Source organism: Numida meleagris, chromosome 3 (genome assembly GCF_002078875.1).
Source record: "Numida meleagris isolate 19003 breed g44 Domestic line chromosome 3, NumMel1.0, whole genome shotgun sequence".
NCBI classification, from domain to species: Eukaryota; Metazoa; Chordata; class Aves; order Galliformes; family Numididae; genus Numida; species Numida meleagris.
This window is the reverse complement of record NC_034411.1, coordinates 56,990,449-57,011,924: the sequence shown is the minus strand read 5'-3', so window position 1 is coordinate 57,011,924 and position 21,476 is coordinate 56,990,449. Positions and strand designations below refer to the sequence as shown.

The 21,476-nt window shown below is 41.7% G+C and overlaps 1 long non-coding RNA gene across 1 annotated transcript in view; it reads right to left on the bottom strand.

Moving 5' to 3' along the window:
* The window catches only part of LOC110395305, a 35,591-nt gene that overhangs the window by 4,140 nt on the left and 9,975 nt on the right, over positions 1-21,476 (bottom strand). The window contains exons 3-4 of the long non-coding RNA XR_002436324.1: positions 16,556-20,336; positions 16,202-16,316 (exon numbers count right to left, since the gene is read on the bottom strand). This is a non-coding gene — a long non-coding RNA (uncharacterized LOC110395305). The remainder of the gene's footprint in view (positions 1-16,201; positions 16,317-16,555; positions 20,337-21,476) is intronic.

Here is a 21,476-nt window from a genome sequence, read left to right as displayed (position 1 = left end):
AAGGAAAGGAAAGGAAAGGAAAGGAAAGGAAAGGAAAGGAAAGGAAAGGAAAGGAAAGGAAAGGAAAGGAAAGGAAAGGAAAGGAAAGGAAAGAAAAGAAAAGAAAAGAAAAGAAAAGAAAAGAAAAGAAAGAAAAGCCTTTAGAAAGGTCAATAAACTGCTTTTAGGCAGCTAGTAGTAGAAATTCAACCATGATTATTTTTTTCCCCATAAATTATTAACATGTGCCATAAAAATGCTATCAGCAGAGGACAAATAGGACATTCTGAGACAATTTTGGAGTTTGATATTTTGAGCTAAAAACCAGAAGAAATGCTCTCTTCAATGACACAGCTATTAAAATACAGCCAACCATAAAAGCAGTGAAAGTTTTACACTCTTACTGTTACCTCAAAATCCAGCAAAGGGAGAGACCGAGACATGTCTATCCCCTATGCACTAATGGCAGAGGTTATCACCTGACCATCATGACCAAGAAACTAAGACTCAGGGAACTAATCATACTGCTTCACTATAAAAACATCTTCTGAAAATAATTTTCTAAAATACTGGAAGAATACAGCTGTCAGAAAGCAACATTTTTAGTTTTATAAATTTAATTCTCATCATAAATATTTCTGAGGGAAAAAAAAGTGTATTTCCTGGAAAATTATTTCAACATGTTGTCTGAACTTCAAAATCAACAGCAGTGGTCCTGTGTGGCCTTGTCATTTTCTGATGGGCTGAACGACACAGCCTTTATCTTCATCTTGGTACAGAAATTGATTTAAAGAGTTCATGTGCAGAGAACGTAATGTGTTCTGTAATATATCCAGATTTATCTGACCTTACAGCAACATATAAATGGTTCTAAGACTAAACTGAAGTAATTAAGGAGGTAGGAAGTATTTGCTCCAGCACATGAAGGATTCTGTCCCCCACAGATAACACTGCGAATCTTTCCCTGCCGGTCACTGCCTGGGAGCAGTCTGGCTTCCCAAGGATGCAGTTTTCCTAGATCCAAATTGAAAGAAGCCCTAACTTACCCTGAATGACACATTGAAGACCAGAAAGAAAGGGAGACAACAAAAATACTGTCTTGCCAGCTCTTTTCCTCCTGTAAAGTCCATTTTCTCCAAATTCCAGCACTGTCTTCCATTCTCAAGGCTTTTGATTTTCCAGCAGCAATCATTACCTTGTCCATCCAGGCAGAGATTACACTTGAGAAAAGATGAGTGAAAAGATGGGCTGTAATTGAAGGCAGATGCCTCCATAGCCCCTCAGGTGCTGCAGGCTTCAGCCAGCATCCCAGGTTAGACATTAGATTTTAGTGAGCCTGGACAGCTATGGAAAGTGCAGATATGGATATTGGGTAAGGCCATTACTTCTCTTTTCCTGCATGGTTCAACTCTAAATTTGTGATCAGTTAGAGAATCACTCCTGAGATACACCACAGGAATCAGTCTGCAAAAGGTAAGAAAAAGTTTTGGACCAGCACCATCCCAGACCTCTTCCTAGTTCTTACTCCTGTGCAATAATGTCCCCAGCTGGGAGACTGGATGCTTTGGATTGCTGAAGTAAAACACCAGACAAAGCCCCAGCCCTGAGCTGCATGACAGCCTACAGACCCGCTCAAGGGCACATGTAACAAATCCCCTCACTTAGCACCATCAGTCGCACTCCATGTGGTATTCCAAGTCCCACTAAATTCCAGAAAAATTTATGGGCTTTGCACTATTCTTGATAACCCTCAGAGAAGCCATAACTTGACACAAGCATTACTGATAGACAAAAGCAAAGCTTTTGGCACCTAAGATAAACTTGGGGCTGAATTCCACTGTCTGGGCATGGGAGATTGCATGTCCAAACCATGATGGGAGCTGTCTTGTTGGGGTCCTGGTGGGCTTGGTACTCTAGCAGAGGTCTGAGGGAAACTCCTCTATAAACTCGCACAGGAAATAATGCCAGACAGGTTTCCCATGAAGGCTACATCTGCACACACACACAAAAAGCACAAGAGCAAAAAGAAGGGTGCTGGTTTCGATGTGGCCAGGCATCTGGGCTGCGCAGGTCTGTGAGGTTTGGGTTGGACTAATGGCTAGGGTCAGGGGATAGGTGGATGGCAGAGGGATGTGAGGCGATGTAAGAAGAAAGACAGTGTTGCTGAGAGCCAGGGGTCTGTCCTCCTTTCAGGGCAGGATCTGGTTCCCAGCCCAACCCAGCTGAGGAGTACTGGGAGGACATTCCCTCCAAGGGCTGCAGAGATGGAGAGGGTATCTGGTTGTGTTAATCTAGTCCTTCCTGTTGCTTGATTTGGGGGCAGGTCTCTGCAGGCTGTGGCTGAGCTATATCAAATGGGGGCTCTAGGCTTACAGTGAGAAATGAAAAGTATTTCCAGAAGATAGGTAGGGGGGTCTCCTTCTTCAGTATAAACTGAACAATGAAGGGGCTTGGTATTTTGGGACACAAAGATTATTGTCATAACATTAGTCAAACAAAACATCGGAAGAGCATACCTTCATGTTTTTCACATTCTTCTGATTTAAATGTTTTTAGAATAGTTAGAACGGATGGATATATTGAGTAGAAAAAAAAAAACCAACCACACGTCTCTGTGTTGTACAGGCTGAACATACTGTGAATGTAATTAAAAGCTCAGCTCCTGCTGCTTAAGTGATTGTGATACAAGCAGCATTAGAGCGGTTAGCAGAGGTGCCCAGTGCAGGGTATTTCTAAAGGCGTTTGCTGAATTCTTCTCAGGAAAAACAACAGGAGTGGGACAACATGCTGAGTCGAGACAGCACGGTGCTGAGCTGTGCTGGTGGGGAGGAGAAGGCAGCCACATGTGAAGTAGACATCTACGGTATCTGGTGGGGAAGGGGGGAGAAAGTGTTTTCACCTTCATCTCATCCTCTTTTAAATTTATTTTTGGTATGTCTTATAATGTTCATATTATATTAGTACAGTGGCACTTAACTATAATTTAAAAGTAAACATATACAAACATATTGGAGGCGCATGCTCAAAAAATTTTACTGATAAAGGTGTGCAGTCAGAAATGTTTGGGCACCACTGATCTTAAATGTCCACCAAAAAGTTCTAGGGGAGGGAGGTCTTAAACTCCTGTTTCCCAGCCACAGTTAGGTCTCTAACAAAATAACCACATGCTAGAAGCTGATATGGAACTGAAACCCATGTCCTCATTATGATACCAGCTTGCTGCCATGTCTACAACTACCATGATGTCTCCAGTCAAGATATCTGCTCTGTTCTGTTGCATGTGAAAGTTTACAAATGACCTGAAGAAAGGACATCATTTGGAGCTAGGTACAGCGGCTGCATAAGGCCTTTCCCTGCCATGGTGCAGGCAGAGGTCAGAGCTCCTGGCTGACTCCTCTGCCCTCACGCATGGAAACAGCCCAGCACCAAGCATAAAATCTGAGATCCTTGTGATAGAGTGAGCAGAATCCATATTTTATAGCAAAAGTTATGGAAATAGGCATGTGTGTTGCTGCTGACAAGTCTGCGATGTCCGTAACTGGTATTGCAATGGGTCATTAACTGCATAATTGACACCCTCTGAAATCTGCATCAGGTGCTGGAGGGACTTTCTGCCTTTGTGTGAGTAAAACAGGAAAGACAAAAAACAAGAACAAAAGCCGCACATCTAAATTTGACAGATACTTGAGAAAACTTCCAGCTAACACTTGAGATTAAAAATTGATAAATGTATCGCCGGGGGGAGCAGAGGCTGTTCTCTGCTGGGAGACTGATGTACATGCAGCAGAGTGGTGAGGGGGGGGCTCACAATCAGAGCCTTCTCAAACCCACAGCGGCAGTGGGAAAGCAACCAGTTTGGGTTTATGTTTGTATGGATAACCGTGGCAGCAGGCCCCATTATGAAATGCTGCTTGCAGCAATGCGGCATTGTGCCTCGCTGGCCCCTCTGACACCATTTAATAATTTCTCCATCTCTTCCAATAGCAATACTGAGGGGATTTATTTAGGTGTCTGTGGTGTGTCAGTCTGTGTCAGTAATTCTCTCTCAGATGAGAAAAACTAACTGCAGACTCTTTCACATCCATCAGCCCAATATTTTTGTCTCTGTGAAATACGTTTTCACACTTTTCCTGATGAAAGCTCTTTGCTTTTCTGCATTTCAGGTGGAAAAAACTGAGTGTAATTCCAGTAACTTAGGTGAAATTAAGCCAATTATCACTAGTTCATGAGCTTGTCTTGTGTATTTTTTACTCCTCATTGCACTCCACATCTCATAGCTGCTGCTGCTGTGCATTCATTTCCTTTATGATTTTGTTATCAGATGGATCTCCTCATGGAGATTCATTTCACTCCCCTCTCATTCCTCCTTTCCCAGCAGATGAAATGCAGATGAACTTCAGTGCCTGATTTATGCATCTTAATCTCTCGATGGAGCCAGGAAACCATAGTCACATTTGTGAATCTCTCAAGATGATGCTGGAGAACCAAAAGTGTGCTGCCTAATTTCATAGGAGTTAAATCTTTAGTCACTCTGTTTAATTTGAGAAAGAAAAAGCCTTTACCTAGTTTTTTTTTTAAATTCATAATGAAAGTCACGGGAACATCTCACAGTCGTGTTGAGAAAAATTAAATTAAAGCTTTTCAGTGGAAGTAGATGATGCTTACGGTACAAAAATAGACTGTTTCTAGTCAGCAGGATTAAAGGAAAGAAAAGCTCAGCAAGAATGAAGTTGCACTGCAGAGTTATCTCTATCTAGGCAGCAGGCTAATTTCCATAAATTAAAGAAAAAATTCTTTTCTCATCTCTGACTTGCAGGTCAAAGACTCGTTTTGAAATTCCTTTATCTTGCCTTTCATTTCCTTAATTCCCTCTCTTCCTGCTCTCCTGCTCTTTATTTGTGAACTGAAGAACAGCAAAGCATAGAAAAAATGTCTGAGATTTTATAGTATTTTTGGCTGTCTATATGATAGCGCATTTTGCAGGAACAAATTTAACAGAGGAAATGTCATTTGACAGCACTACCAACTGCAAGCCTTGCTCTGCAAGTGACTCCCTTGAGCCACCACTACCTTTGCCCAGCCAGCAGCTGAAAATAACCTATCAATGGCAGTTTCAAGAGTGAAGATTAGCTTTGAGCCAGATACATCAGTTGCTCTGAAATTAATGCCTTCTATTTATTTCCATGGAAAATACAGCAAATACAAAGAGCACAATAACATTATTTGATAGGGCATATTCTCAGCTGCAGAACACTATTTTTCAGCATAGTCACTACCATTAGCCATGCATTTTATCCAGTGATGAACAAAATCCTGCATGCCACGCTTGTAAAAATCAGCATGGCTATCTGGAAGATGGCTGATCTTTTACGTCGCTGTTGCCTCTCCTGAAATGCACCACCCACTGCCTCAGTGTGCTCACATCCACTATTTGGCCCCAATAAACATTCAGCAAGTGTCAATGAATGTCAGTGGGAGTGATTTTTTTCTGCATGAAAGAATTCAATTACACACCTTTAATGGAATGCTGTGGGAAATTTCAACCCCTACTACCATACCACCAACATCCGCCTCTGACATTGTGGACCAACATAATAAAGTAGGATGCACTACTTTCTGAGCAGCCCTGGTATATTAAGGACAAGTACCTTCCTGGGTTAGCTTGGACACCTATTACAATAAGCTGTAGAGTAAATGACCCAGTACAAGCCTCTGCTTTGATGAGCAAACTCCATGACTGCTCTCACATTGCTTTGCTGATTTTTTTGCTCTGAAATATCTTAAGGCAGACTTAAGGGTGAACTAGTGTCAGAAGAGGTGTCTTTATCCTCTATCAGCCTCCTTTCAGTCTGCCACTGGCCTTATGTTGTTGCCATGGCCTGGCAATGAGCTGGGTCACATAATTTATAATAATGTATACATGTACGCATGTGGATGACAATCTAGGAGAAATATCTATAAATAAAACATAATGACTCACATGTCTTCTAAATTCCAGCTCAGTAATAAATCTATTTATCCACCTGGCTTGCTATCCAAATAACTTATTTAATTAATATATTACTGGCTTGCAAATCTGGCATGTTTTGCAGCTAAATGAATAGCAGAGTTTCCTGGGCTCTGCTTCATTAATCTATTTAGGGATGGTACTTAGCACCAAGGAAAGGCAAGAAAAAAAGAGAAAATCATCCAAGCAACCTGGATGGCTGATTATTTCTCAGCGTGTTTGTTTACAGCTCAACACAGCCACCATGCAGCCTTCAAATGCAGCTCCGTGCAGCTGAGCAGGGGGCAAGGACACAGGCAGCACCAGCATTTTCACTTTCATGGCTTTCCATTCTCCCACTGCCCCGGTGAAGCCATGACCTGGGTTAGTGCCACCACACTTTTATCCACTGCATGTTTTTGCACTTCTGCCTCCACCATGCGAGGGGGCAGAGAGGCCCAGGGGGAACTGCAGCATTACGGCCTCTGTGGGAGCCAGTGAGCAGCACCTGAAGGGCTGGGCAGCTCTCAGGGACTGACGTGTGGCACATCTCAGGGACCACACTCACTGCAAGCCCTCCAGACAGAGAGGGAAAACTCATTTTCCTTTTGCTGACGTTATGTTCAACATTAAAACAGTTAAAGGGATTTATATATAGCACTCGAACTTCTGCACATGTGCATGATTTTCACTCAGTGCTTGTAATGAAATTCCAGCAAGGTTATCGAGGGCTTTCTATGCATATTCAGCTGTGATTGACTCACGGCTCCTGGGAGTCTAGAAAAAAAACACATGCGTGGCAGTTTTCTTTGCTCTTCACTTTAAACACACTTACAGACTCCTCTGCGTGTTTGCATCAGTGTGATTGAAGATGAATGCAAAAAAGGCTTCCTTCTTATGCTAGATCTCACCACTACAAAAACACCACTCACTTGTTCTGTGATGAAAGGGAGGACAACCTGGCAGATTTGTAGTTTATGCTCCCAGTAACAAGCATGTTTGATACAGGTTTAAGCGTAACGGTTGTAAATTCTGTTTTATCCCTGTTAATTTTGTCTGTGCTGTCAACTAAATAATAAATCCCGATCCTATAACTGAATCCTTAAATTCTGACAGGATTTGCTACTAAGTTTGCTCATGCCGCCAAAGTGAAAAGTAACACCTTTACGCTGCGTAGCTTAATCCCCACTGAAGTCCCCTCCCCAAAGCCCTTCAGAGGCCCAATGTATAAGCCACATCACTTCAGTTATGGAATATTCCTAAGGCCACAAGGATAATCAGATGCAAACTCAGGCAAAGGGCCGAGAACCCTGGTCTGATCCCTCACTAACACACCTCCCAGAGTGGAAATGGCTGTGTACTTTCCACTAGGTAGAATAACTGCTTCCAAAGCAAGTCCTTTCTGGCTTCCAGAAAGAGGCAGAGTGAAGCCTGAGCACTGCCTTCAGCTCTATTCAAGACACAGAGAAACTGGCACCATCCCAGCTGTCAGTGACATGCAGACCACCAGCCTTTCCTTCACAAATGTAAGTTTTGCCTTGGCCAGCAGCTTTGACAAGAAAGCCTTGGAGCTTGAAAGCAGTGCGTCTCCAGGGTAGGGTTTAGTGCCTTTTAGCAATCACAAAATATTTGGCTTCAGCTTAGTTTTTTTTTTCCAACCCATCACTTGAACTTCCAAAGAGCAGCTGGTATTTTCTTCTGGAGAACATGTGGGGTTATGACAGGAAAGGCAGAACAGACATGGGTAGGAAAAGAAAGCACAGAATGCAGAAGGCAGGTGGCAGAGATGGAAGAGTAAAGGCCAGGCCCAGAGGGAGAAAGATATGAGGGAAATCGGCGTGGTATTTAACTCCGTAATACTGTTGGCTGGCTCTGTTGATTCAGGCAGATGTAATAGTATTAAAACCTTATTCAGTGTTTAGACACCTCTCCCGCACCACTCCCAGAGCTTTTTCCTTTCTTCCTGGAACAATCTCTGTAAATATCCTCCTCTCCCTGCATAGAAACTGGTCTCTGCATTTACTTTATGCTTTCTGGGCCTGTGTGAGGTGAAATTCAGCATCTTGAGTCATAGTTTCTTCAGGAACAGAGTCAGCAGCCCCTTCCCTTTGGTGTTTGCAGAGAGGTAGTGCAAGAGAAGCCAACAGTAGCAGGACAGGTGTCCACAGGTCTTCTGTGAGGCATCTTCTGGGTGCTGGGTTCAAAGTATGTGGATACTGGTGTGCTATTGAGACAGAAGGCCCAGCCTGCTAAAATGGCCTCAGGAGAGACAATGCCAGAGGCACCTCTCTTAACTTCCCAGGTAGCCACACTTACTCGGCTCCGAGCAGTGAGGGCAGGGCACAGCCAGACTCAGCTGGCCCCTGTTGAGCTGGAGCAGGGCATTCACACTGCTTGTTACTCTCTGACATGGCTATTTCCCTTGGACAATCCTATAGGTTACGGTTTCTTTTTCATTTTCTTTTTTCCACAAGCTTCATTTCTTTGAGTTCAATGGATGCTGAGACTGTGAGACCAGAAATGCTGCTGCCACTGTTTTCTCCACTGATCTCCTGTGACACACAAGCCACAGGACTGCTCCAATTCAGTCTTTGTTATACACTTGCTCAGGCTTTCAGAAAAATCTCATCCAGGCCAAATGGGGCACGGGCTGGCCAGGCTGTGTGTGTGCCCTGCCTGGCCAGCCAACATATGCACTCAAGGCATGAAGCATCATCGTAGCTGCTTTCCTTTGTTTAAGAGCGTAAATCAGTCTGCAGAACTCTGCCCTGTTGCTTGTTGTCAGAACGCTTGAAGATTTGCCGTATCTTTGAGATTTTCCCACTGCCTCACTCTGGTATCTTTGGTTGCAACTGGGCAAACATGCTGAAACGTGCTGAACATTTAAAACTTGCCTGGGTGGGAGAGGAGAAGAGAAAACAAGGGATGGAACTGAAAGATGGAGGGACATCCTCATTTGCAGAGACTTTGCTATCTCTAGGAAACCATGTGAAAAAACACATATATCTGGCTAGCTCTATTTTCCAGCTTTTGAATATGTTTGCTATCTTGAAACTGACTATCTAATTGCAGTTCCCCATATTTAAAAAAGAGAACAAGTCCCTGCCAAACATACTTTGAGTAAACAAAATAAGCTAAATCCCTTGATTGCTTTCTCATGAGACACGTGTTCCAATCCATCAAAAATTTCTTTGTCTTTTTCCTGAATCTTCTCCAATGTCAGCATCTTCCTTGAATTTGTAAGTATCAGACCAGAAAAACATTTTAGCAGCAACCTCCCTGTAGGCATAAAATAAACTTCTTTTGCTTTGTACTTTTGTAGTCAGGAGAGAACAAAGGTAACATCAGGCGGCTTTGTCACCATCATTGTGAAGCTCATGTTCAGCAGATGATGCACCAAGACGGCCAGACCCTCCTCCAGTACTCCCCAGTGCTACACGTGCAGTCCTTGTAAAGATTTACCTTTATTATAGGCTACACTCAAATGCTGTTTGCTTGCTTCACATCTACTTTCAGATACATATTGTTCTGTATCAGAGATCTATTTTCTTCATAATGTATTAATCTCTTTTTATTTTATACTATTTTATTTTATTTTATTAAGAGTTAGACTCAGTGATACTTATGGATACCTTCCAACTCGGGGTATTTTATGGTTCTATGATTTTATGATTATTTTATTTTAATTTACAGACTATTGGATTTCCTTAGAGTGGTAGGGAACCATTTCAAACAGCATAATACTTAAAATTGATCTCTGTGGGAATCAGTAGAAATGCAACCATTAAAATAGAAATCCGCACTATGTTTTGAGACCTACCAGCCAGTTTTTAATCCACTCTGCTTCTTAATCAAAATGCCATGCTCTACCACATCAAACATCCTGCAGTCTATTACAACAACCCCGGAAAGGTTTTGCACACAATCTCATAATGTTATCGACAGATAAGAAGTTAGTTTTTCATAATTGCACTCCGTTCAGAATTAAATATACCACTTTCTCTTAATTATTTTATTAGTTCACTCTCTCATGAGCTGCAAAGTATTTTACCTGGGATTAGTTTCAGTCTATCAAGCTTAAAATGGCATAGACTGCTTTATTTGTTTTGATTGAGAAAATTGGTAGACATGGCTGATTTTTTTCCTGTGGTGCAGCAACAGATGTTTATCTAAATTATGACATGACCTCGGTTAGACTATTTTGGGAATATCTCAGCTACAAATCAGTTTGTGGGACATCAGCCTTTCAAATGGGTTCTGGTCCACTGCACAGCTCCTGCATTTTTCCCATGCTGAAAATTTTAGAAATAAAATGTATCCCCCTCTGGCTTCAGATGAGACTTATTCAGAATAACTCAGAAATAAGAGGGAACCAGTCATCCGATGCCAGGACAGCAGGGGCAGAGTGGGGAGGCTGCCAGGGCATGGGGAATATGTGGCTGGGGGTCCCTGTGCGACAGCACTGCTTCTGTGGGCTCTGTATCCACAGAGGTGAGCCTGCCTGCAGACATCAGGGAGGAATCTCGTGATCCTTACTGGTGCCTTCCATTTTGGGATTTTCTATGATTCTATGATCTTTCTGTGGGTCTTCTGCTGTTTAGCACTCCTCTCTTTGGGAAGAATCCAGGCAAACTCCCGCATGAAATGTGAGGATGCTGATGGCTGGAAGGCTACAATACCATTCCTCCTGTGATAACTCTTAATGCCTCACATATTTCTTTGTCTGAACCTATAACTGGACAGAGGTCTATTGCCTCTGTCGCACCAAGGCCCTGACCAGCGTGCTGTGTCATCTGCCAAAGAGTACAGGCATTAACCAGATTTCTTGCAAAAAAAAGTCCTGGAGCAAGCCTGCAGCCTGCTTGAGGTCTGTCTGCAGTGATGCTGCTGCTTTTCTATTTTTTTTCTGTTTCCTCAAGAAGATTTTGATGTACAGTACAGTTGTAATAGGAGGGGGCTTCTATAGAGACTGAAGCCAAGAGCTGTGGTGAAGCTGTGATCCTCTGTTCATTTTCATATATAAAGTGTGGAGCAGAGCTGCAGCTAGTGCAAATCAGGACAGCTGATGTGTCTTCAGTGGACTGGTCCCCGGTGACATGCATTGTGGGTCTGACTAAAATGAAGCACATTCTGCACAAGCAAAAATGTGAGAAATTGTTCTCTGATTAATTCAAAATATGAGTGTGTAGAGAATGGGATAAATTCTTTCTACAGAAATTGCTGAATAATATAGCTGAAATAATAAACGTGTCCTTTTGACTTTCACAGGCAAGTAGAAAATAAAATCAACAGTTTCATTAAAACAATTTGGCACAAGAACTGAAATGGTTAGGTCCTTGCAGTAGTGCTCAAGACCTTGTCCCAGTTTCCCCCTTTCCTCCTCCACCTGCTTTTTCAGTAACTGCTGAATAGCTGTAAAATAAGGACAGTATTGGAGATCAGATGCGTTTTTTTTTAATAAAGCAGCAATTTTAAATTCCCTACATGAATAAATATTCCATATGTTGCCTAAATCTTTTATGACATGAATTCTGAGAAGCAACTTAAACAGCTTTCTCTGTGGTTTTGGAACTGGGTCAGGAAACTCGCGCAGGGAATTTTTAATGAGCGAGGCAGCCTCTCAGCTCTGGGTTACTGGTTCAAACGTGAATCAGGTTAGTAGGGACCAGAATTTGTTGCTGCAGCTGAAGAAGTTAAACCCGAATCTCAGCCCATATACCTACACTGCCAGGGGTGATAAAAGCATGATGAGTAGAAAAGCCCACTGCAGGATGGAAATAAAACCAGGGTTATGGCAGTCACTGAATCTCCTTTCTCTGAACACTGCTTTTTAGTCCATGCCCTAGCTTGGACATTGCTCTGTCCTTCATCCGTTCAAAACTCGCTCTGCTACCTCTAAGGGGACCGTGAGCTCAGTCAGCTCAAGGATAATGAAATAACTGCTTTTCTCAAGGGCTATCTTAATGCAGCTAAAAGAACATCAGTTAGCACAAGACAGGAGTACATCTTTTTATGAAGTTTTAACTCTTCACTGTTAACAAAAGTACCAGGCTTGATGTTGTCTTAATCAGTACTTGAAAGCCTATTTTTGACACTTGGATAAACTTTCTGTGCCCAACTTTTTCTGTCTTCCCCCCAATTTTACTAAGATTTACCCTTGCTTACTTCTTTTTTTCCCCTTTCTTCTCCATCCATATTCTTCTTTTTTCCTTTTTTCAGCTCTCCCAACCTCATTTCTCTGGTCCCTCCAAATCTAAAGGACAACATTGCTAGTATGGTCCTATTTCCTTCACCAATTTCTTGTCTGTGTCATACTACTCTTTTTGTTACCCTGGGCTCACCCATCAAACTGTACAAACATTTTTTTCCCTGACTTGTAGACACTGACCACAGTCAGCCTGTGTAACTCCATCTTTCTCTCCAGCCTTTTGATCCCTCACTGTCCCAAGTGTCCCATCTTAATGCTCCTAGGCCAGCTCCAGCACCCTTCATGTCCCACATGACCTCAGCCAAGGAGTATTTGAAAGGACATGGAGACAGCATGAGTTGCCCAAGGCCTGGCTCTGCAACAGCATCCCGGAGCCTCAGCATCCCTGGCTGACTTCACTTCTCATTTTCTTCCTCCTTTTTTTTTTCTTTTTTTCCTGGAATCTAGTGTTGCCAAGGGCAGTGCCACTATGATCTGATGCAATACCGTGCCTACAGACTGGGAAGCATGTCAGGGTCACACTGCTGTGATACGGTTTCTTCTCATTTCTCCCATCCTCAAGGTGCATGAATGTACTGATAAAAACAGGTGAGCGCACGTACTGCATGTGGCTCCCTCATCAAACCAAATGGCTTATATGGTCTGTGTATCCTCCTGAAATGCTTCCTCCAGGTCCAGCACTTCTGTGCCAATGAGGAAAACATTGCCAAAGGGTCAGGTGCAGATGGGGAAATCAATGCCTGGTTTGTGCAGTTATGCCTTTTTACCATGAAGGATCACTAAATCCTTAAAAAATAACCCTTCACACATTAGACTTGTCTACAAATATACAGAGAACAGATTAAGGGCTGCATGTAATTCTATCTGACTGATTTATGTATGTTACAAAACCCTATAAAAATCAGTAGTAAAACTTTCAGGCTGTAGTAGGCAGCTTTGTGATCCACTCACAAATTTCATTTTCTAGCTGTTCAGCCGCTGGGATGAGAAGACTGCCAAATAAAACAATACCCATCAGGTTTAAACACTTTCCTTATCTGTTTTTTGTGGAAGTAGCAAAATGGATCTAATTAGTATAGTGGGACAACCGGTAACGAATATTTTTTTCCAGGATGGAAACGAAGACAAGGTATCTTTCAGACATTGAAGCCAGCAGGAGTCACTGCTTGCAGGACCTACCCTAGTCATTAGGAAGCCAGTGGCATGATATTATAGAATCATAGAATCACAGAATCAGCTAGGTTGGAAAAGACCTACAAGATCATCCAGTCCAACCATCCACCTAACACCAATAACCCCACTAAACCATGTCTCTCAACACTATATCTAAAGTTTCTTGAACACCTCCAGGGACAGTGACTCAACCACCTCCCTGGGCAGCCCATTCCAGTGCCTGACCACTCTTTCAGAAAAGTAGTATTTCCTAATGTCCAGCCTAAATCTCCCCTGGCGCAACTTGAGGCCATTCCCCCTCGTCCTGTCACTAGTTATAAGAGAGAAGAGGCCGACACCCAGCTCACTACAACCTCCCTTCAAGTAGTTTGTCGCCCTCCTCTGAACACGCTCCAGGGCTTCAATGTCTTTCTTGCAGTGAGGGGCTCAAAACTGGACACAGAACTCAAGGTGGGGCCTCACCAGTGCTGAGTAAAGAGGGACAATGACTTCCCTACTCATACTGGCAACACTATTTCTGATAAAAGCCAGGATGCCATTGGCCTTCTTGGCCACCTGGGCACACTGCTGGCTCATGTTCAGCCGAGCGTCAACCAACACCCCCAGGTCCATTTCCTTTACACAGTCTTCCAGCCGCTCTGCCCCAAGCCTGTAGCGTTGCATGGGGTTGTTGTGGCCAAAGTGCGGGACCCGGCACTTGGTCTTGTTGAACCTCCTCATGAATGTACTGATTATGACTTTGATTATGCCCTAAATACCCAGAGGTTACATTTTTTTGCATGCTGAAGGAAGGCTGTGAATTACACTGGAGGAATTTTACTGAGTTATTGCAAAATAGAACTAGCAAGGAGAAAAATAATTTAAAAAAATAGAAAAAAAGCAGAGAAAATAATTATTAGTTCACTGTAGCTATTTCTTTGGTCTGTTGAAGAGCAAAAATAGTTAGGTGTACTTAGACATAAGGTTTTTAGAGAACACTACGGTTAATACTCAAATATACACTCCAAATGCAGTAGCTTGTTTGCATGTAGATGAGTGCTATTTGGGGTGGAGTAGAAAACATAAGTGCTATCTCTCCCAGCTAAACCAGAGACAAGCACTTAGGATATTTTGCTTTACGTAAAAAGATGAAAGCTATGGTCAGGGCTGGCTGGCTGACCCTGACAGCCTTTCTACAGGAAGGAAGGAAGCCCTCAGGAGACACATCTTGGAGACCATCAGTATCAAGGAGTGTGGTTGGGATGGGGAAGTCAGGGTTAGAAAGACAACGCTAGGAGGAAGGCTGTGAAGTTTTGGATCTACTCACTGAAGAAGTTTTCTTCTTGCACTAAATAAGCTATACTCCAAGAAAAGCAAAACATTGGGTATGAAGAGATTATTTCTGGAGCTCGACAAGGAGTGCAGATGACAGTTTTCTGCTTGTGAGGGCTTTTTGGCACAAAACTCGGTACTACTGAAGCTTAAGGGAAAAAAACAAACAAAAATAACAGCAGTATATAATAGCATACTCAGATAGAAGATGGTTGGTAACTATCAAACTGTTGTTTACAGAGACCCGGAAGTAACAGAAGAGTGAAGGAGACTGCCAAGGTCATTGAACTGCAGATCCCAACAACTGCATCAGGCAGTCCTCTTCTTAAGTGTTTTCTTTTAAGCCTGGTTAGTTTTACAACTAATACACACATTGGCCATTCCCTATTTATTGTCTCTCTGTGACTTCCAGACAAAATTTCAGTAAGACACACATATCCAACTGTTCTGTGTGTCATGATTTGACACGCATTCTATCTGAAGTGCTTGGAGTGGGAAGAAATGTCCTGGAGAGTAATTAACCAGAAACAGCCTTTTGTCAACTTCTCTGGCTTGAAAAAGTGTAAGAGAGTACACTGGATTAGTCTTGCCCTGGGTTAAAATCCCTGTATTTTTAATTCATACCTACCTTCTTAACAAGGAGAAATCTCTTTCTAGGCAGTAAGGATTTAACTACTTCAAGCAAGTATTTAATGACAAGAGAGTTGCTTTCTTACAGTTTAGCTCTCTGGATGTGTCACTCAGCTCTGTCATACTTAGTTACATGAATGAAATTGTGACAGCAACTAGTCAGAGACCATGATTCCAAACATGGAGCTACCCCACTTTATTTTGGCTTGCCCAAATGTTGCTATTTTCATTGAAGATTTTTTTTTCATTTGAGTTCTGGAGAGCTCCAAATTTCTGTTCCCAGAAAAGGCTTTGCAATCTGATAAGCACAAGTGATTTTTTTCACTACCGATCAGGCTAAACATACCATTTTGTCCTTTGTGTTCCGACAATGAAGGCATTGTCCTAGCACGTGGCTCTTTGCCACCAAGGAAAGAAAGCACAGAGAGAGGCCAGCTCCAGTGCCCGCATGTGGTTGAATGCAATTCTGATCAGTTCTTTCCGGCACTCTGGGACACGTTGCCGTGCCAGACATCAACATGTATCACAACTTACATTCTTTTTCAAGCAAGACCTATTCCTGCCTCATAGAGAGAGAAGGAGGGGGTAACAAGTGTTGAAAAGTCAGACTGGGGTGAAAAGAAATGGATAAAATGGGGAAAAAAAGGAGGAATGAAAAGAAAAAATGCAGAATTTTTGCCTGTGTCCTCCCCTTCTCCAGGTTGGGTAGGATCCAAGGATCTTCCTGGGTCATAGACTCTAAGTCGTGATGTTACTGTGTGAGGCCTCCTGAAAAGTATTCAAATGCTGTTTTTAAGTGCAATTAGAGTTTTCTCACTCAGTCTTCCTGTGGGAAAGCATACCAGCACTTCACAACTTTGATGCTTACAAATCTCCTAGTTTTCTTGTTGTGGTTATAAATAGCTGGCTCCTACCTGTATATTCTCGTGACAGTGTTGTCCTTTAGCTTCAGTAAGCTCTTTCATGGCTGTATCATGTTGGTATTTCATAGTCCAACAATGAATAATGAATGTATCCAAGTCTTGGTTTCTGTTGAAGATAACATGTAGCTGAAACACGTATTATCAGCTTTCAACTTGCGCAGCTGAATAATAGGAGTGACATTTATGTATTAAGGGATGAGAGTTCTGTCAGTGCTTTTGGTCTGAGACATCTCAAAATAGACGCAATTAGCTTAAAAAAAACATAAGGGGATCTTACAGTATTATGCCCTATTTTATTAAGAACCCTCCACCAGAAAATGAGATTTTTTTCTCTTCTTAACTTACTGGTTGTTCCTTTCCCAGTATGAGACACTGTTCATGTTCATTTGCATTTTCTCTGTCCTTCCGCCTTCAATAAAGGGCTATATTGATGTATTCTTCCAAAATTTCTTTTCCTGTGACAACAGCAGCAACAAAGCTAAAGATTAAGGAACAGTAAATACAGAAAAGAAGGAAGAATGAATAAAGCAGAAAGGAAACCCAAAAGATCTCTGCAAGGATCACTAGGACACAGGAATATATATATTATACTCTAGCAAAATAAAGTAGTTAAATATACATAAGAATAATGGTTCTGTACCCAAGAAAATCAAGGCTTTTCAGATTCTCAGTGCAAAAACTACGAACACTACTGAGATTTCAATTTTTCTTTCAAAATATTGCATCAACTAACAGCTGCACTTGTCAAGATATGCAGACAGAATTTGTGTCCCCAAGCCCCCACTGTTAATGGTCGGCAGTTCATGGTGAAAACAACTCTTCTCAGATGCAGAACTGCATACAAAAGATCAAACCAAACATTGCTTGAGAATTTGGACCATAAGGAACCACAACAGAAACTAAAGTGGGTTTCTTGCCACGCAACACTTTATCTTTCCTGCAATGAGATGGACTTTTTAAACTGAATCATGACATACTTTGCATCACCCTGGGAGTACCAGAGGTGTTGCAGTCCAGCCACAAAGGAGGAGAGATTCCTTTTGGACTCTGAGTCCATCCTGTATTGCGTCTCTGCCCTCATACTTCTGTTTTAAGAATTTGTCATGAGAGATGCATTTAAATACAGCCTTGCATTAAAACCTGCAACGATTTTGTCAGCGACAAGTATGGAACTGACTACTTCAAAGTCTTTGAAGTTCTTTTTCTTTTTTTTTACCATTAATCTTGTTGCTTAGACTTTTAAAATACGGTCCAACTAAGACCTTACTGACTAAAAAAAGTCATTTTGGCACCAATGGGATTATTTTCCCTTGAATAGAGGCTGCAGGATTGGCCTGATTTTAGAATCTGTGGAAATTCCAGATGGCACACTTCTCTTTCCTCCACTTCTGACACCTACTTACAATATTTTCTCTTTGTGGAGGATCAGCAGTTTAACTTGCTAGGGCATGGTGCTGAATTCTGAAAGATATGCATAAGCTATGGATATTTAAAAACACAAAACACAAAACACGGAGCAAAAAGTAGTCTCTATATCATCCAAACCAGTCACAAGAACAAATCTTCCCTGGTGGAGTCTCAAATTGTGCTCTTTTTGCTTTCAATGGAAAAGTTACACATCCTTCTTGACTAAAGTGAGCTAGCTGTCATTGCTGAGTTTCAAACTGTGAACATAAGTGGTTACAAAGTTTTCTCTCTCTGAATTGACAGGAAATATAACATTACGTAGATTTCAGCTTCTGCTCTGACAGCATCTTAAACATTTTTAGCATTAAATGTTGCATAACAAAATTATCAATATCACCTGTCAATATAACACCCTCTATGAATGACATGCTGCTGAACTCTTTCCCAGAGGGAACCAAATAGCCTGTTTGCTTAGAAATCTGGTATATGACTCAATCAATGACTTATCTGTTGTTCTCTTGACAATTCATTAGTTTTAATTAGAAATGAAAGCCTAGAAGAGCACACTGGCTCTGCTCGGCTAGCTTATTGAGTGGAAAATTAAGCCAATACTGAGTAAAGTAATTAATTTTTGTCATTTCTATAGACATGAAGAACTACAACACTTTAAGAGGCAAGCCTCCATACGGCTGTCCCTTAACTCAGAGTCAGAGCTCTCTTGTCTTATATGCTAAATGCCCTCCATTTCCTATTACTCAGGATACTTGAAGGCTGAAGCAGCCCAAATGATGATTTTTTCTGCCAGCTGGGGGCACTCAGCCCAGGCCTTGAGCTGGTTGTAGGTGACTGAGATTTGAGTGCTACCGTAATTCCTCATCCCAAATAAGTCTCTGATCTCAGTTTGGTACACATTTAACATAGATAAAACAAACATTCTGGGACTATGACTTGCACTTCTGCTGTTTAGCTTAAAAATGGAAGGAAGGGTTTTCCTTCTGTACCTATTTAGGGAATTCAAAGAAAGTAGATATGAACTGCTGGATGCTAGTAGGTGAAAGACAACTGTAAATGTGAAAAATACTCAACATAGATTTGTCAGTCTCTTAACTCAAACAAAAGTTTGGCCAGATTAGCTTTATACTGAGAAGTCAGCAGTCTGGGAGGGAAGAGGATGTACGTTTATCTTTTAGTATGTCCTTTGTAATTTATCTAGCTGAAAATAATAACAATGATGTTGCTATTTTCTCTTGAAAGCTTGGATACCAGCAGAACTTCAAAAAGTCTTAAAATTGCATAGGCATAACCAGGAATGATGTAAGAGCAGTTCTCCTACACGTACCGTGCTCCATATGCATTTAGTCAGTTCTGTCTTAGCTTTAAATGTTAGACATCTAAAATGTTTAGAAGTACATCAGTCAGGTGGACCATGGGAGTTGACCATAATCAACAAATGTCTACTGGTGATAGAGCATCTGTCTTCCATGGGCACTAACATATTTTTAAGTAGTGCCTAATTTAAAGCTAGTAGACCCTGCATGCTCACTGTCAGCATTGCCTTTGACAGGAAATTATACCTGTTCAGACAGCAGGCAGAGAAAAGTGTACGTATGTGTTCTAGTGAGTAACTACAATAAGGACCAGAATAAGCTGTCATGCAACCTATTAGTCTGCTTTGGGTTAGAGGCCCTGCACAGAAAGCAGTACAAACAGACATGTTGGGGAGAGTAGAAGGCAACTGTCAGCCTTCACACCAGGGATATTTTAGCTGGAGTGTGACAGCTAAAAGCAGGGGGCTGCAGGTTAGAAAACAAAAGTTGTATGTTTACAGAAATGTAGGTCCAAACTAGCCAGCTTTCAGCTTCCAGTGTGGTAATAAGTTGCTTCACAGTGCACAAATGATAAAAACCTGGGGAGAGCATGTAGTGTTGAAATAAAGTGCTCTAATTCAACATGTTTTTGTTAAAAATCCCATCTCCACAGTATTTTCTAGACTGTTTGTAAGGATTACTATAAGAAGCCAGAATAGAAGGGAGTAAACTATTGCTGTTTATACGACTCCAATCACCCTTTTATTTTACCTATGCAAAAAACCCCAAAGTATCTGCAGGAGTCCGGGTACCTTCAAGTAACCCTGACCTGTGCTTTTTCAGTAGCTGTCAGTGGTGTCATGAAATCTTGCCTGAGGAAAATATGAAACTAGGCAAATAAATGCATTCTCCCTGTTCTGCACTTCTGAGAAGTATGTTCTTTTTGTCAAGTACAGACAGCAATCTGGGAGCAGGTGGCTTCAGGGAAATGTGCTGCCTCTGCAATCCATCCCCTGGACAGACCTGACATAGTCCACACAAACCTGCATCCCATTTTGGCACGCTTACCAGATGTGTTCGCTGACCCAGTGCTGTAAAACCAGCTTGGTGACAACAGGCAAACCTTTGCATCTTTTTGTATAAACTGACCTGATGTTGTAACAGATATGAAGGAAATGGGGACACTTCCCTCCATATGTCCCACAAACCTTCCCTTTGCCTTCCAGCTTGCTGGACACAGCCATGTCCTTCAGTTATAGAAGCCATCACTGTTTTCAGGTGGGGAGAGAAGAGAGATGAAATTCAGAATCCTGCCGGAAGACCCACATTACTTCTTCACCATGGAGACTGAGTAGGTTGTCCAACCTGTAGCAAAGGCTCCGCCTGAAGGTACAACCAGCTTGAATGCGGGTCTGGATGGCAAAAAAAAAAGCACAAGGGGAAGAAGCATACACAGTAAGGAAATGCTTATTTCAAATGGCTGGTCTTGTGAAGATGGTTTGTGTTGTCTGATTTTGGAATATTTACATGAAGAGACAAGGGAGGCCAAGGAGAAAAAGGGGAAACATTTTAATTCTGGGTCTTTTTGTCCACACACATGAACATTAACATTTCTTGAGATCTGAACTCAGGATAAAAAAAAAAAAAAAAAGGTTGTTTGCTTGTGTTTTCCTGCTGGTAGTACCAGAATCTTGCATTGCAGAGGAAGCCTTCTCCCACCTGCTGGCTTGGCAAGAGGGAGAGATGCAAAGAACAATCACAGAACAGGGTAAATAGATTTCTGAAAAGGCTCTTAATTAAAAATATTTTTTTAAAGGCTTGTGTATTACATTCACATGACACCGACACACTCAAATTTGTATGATATGACACATACTTTGAATATGTACACAACTGATAAGCATATTAATGAGCCAAGTTTGACGGGAAATACATTTCAGTGCTTGGATTTCTTTGACATAGAATTCTTCCGTGTTGGAGATAATTAGTGCCGCCTCCTTTCCCCTTGCTCGCGGTAGAAATTTTTCCCTATCATAAAGATTAGTCAGAGCCATTAAAAATCCTGTTTAGTTCAATTTAACTAGTAAAGAATAATACAGAACATGTCAAATACCAGATAAAGCGAAAATCAAAATACCAAGCGATCATTTTAAGGAAGCTTTTGAAATTCATCTCTGTATTTTGTTTTGAGTGTGAAATAGGTCATAATAAATATTCATTTTGATACCTTCTTTTACTATTTTGCTAGACTATGAACTGTATCCAATATTCACCTCTGAACAGGGATGAGAAAACCAGCCTGGAAAATGATGTTCATTTACATGATGGTGCCCACACTGCATCCAATCTGAGAGTCAAATGTCAGCATCCATGGCAAGTTTTGTTTAACTTCCTTTATAAACTGAATCCATGTATATTCTTGCATGGTGGCCCTTTCACAGTACCTACTAAACATTACTAGAAGAGTGTGCTATGCTGCAGTGAAAGTGACATTTATACCTTATCTATAATCTAGTTTGGGCTGTCAGGGTGTGCAAAGTGTGCAAATATGT